We start from the raw sequence: 778 nt of genomic DNA on the forward strand, positions 1-778 counted from the left end.
CGTCCAGTGTAAAGGTCTCAGTCCATGTGTAGTGTGATTATAGATTATAGATCAGCTCTAGCTTCTATATTAATACTGTGAAAGTATCAAAGCCTCAGTCCACAGAGAAATGCACACAGCCTGTATTCAGAAACTGAGCCTTAAAACCAGCCGTCAGGACTTCTGGAACTTTGTGATGTCACAACAAAGCAGTCACCAAGCCCCGCCCACCTGGACCCACCATCCAAACCTTGCAGGATTTGGTTTCTCTAGTTTGTGTGCAAGAAAAAAACCGTCTGATCCTTTATGAAGTAAAAGAAAATAAGTCACAGAGATATGAGATGAAAATGTCGTCACGTCCTCACTGCACCTGTAACAATCCAAGTGTTGATTAATCCGCCGCTGAAAATAGTCCACAACACATGCAGCGTTTCCTCCTGTTTGTTGGAAGCTGCGGTGAGCAGCTGTAGAACGGACACAGACCAAAGCTCAGTGAGGTTCAGGTGTCGTCGTTGCTGTTTCACCTGGACGGTGTTTGACAGCGTCGCCGCACTGAGGTTCATCTGCAGGTTGATTTCCACGCCTCATTATCAGCTACAGGTCGGAGATGAGTCGTCATTAGTCAGACTGCTGCCATCGATCCTCCTCACCTCCGACTAAAGGCGGAGCTTTAGCACAAACAGCGGCTCCGGCAGGAAGCGGAGGACGCTCAACGATCAGAGGCAACACACGGGAGGAAATCCATGTGTATGAAGCTGGAACCTGTCTGCCCCCCCCCCACCACCACCATCACCACACA

This window comes from Seriola lalandi, unplaced genomic scaffold, assembly GCF_002814215.2.
Source record: "Seriola lalandi dorsalis isolate HSWRI2012SDOR001 ecotype SW California unplaced genomic scaffold, Sedor1 jcf7180002054947, whole genome shotgun sequence".
NCBI lineage: Eukaryota > Metazoa > Chordata > Actinopteri > Carangiformes > Carangidae > Seriola > Seriola lalandi.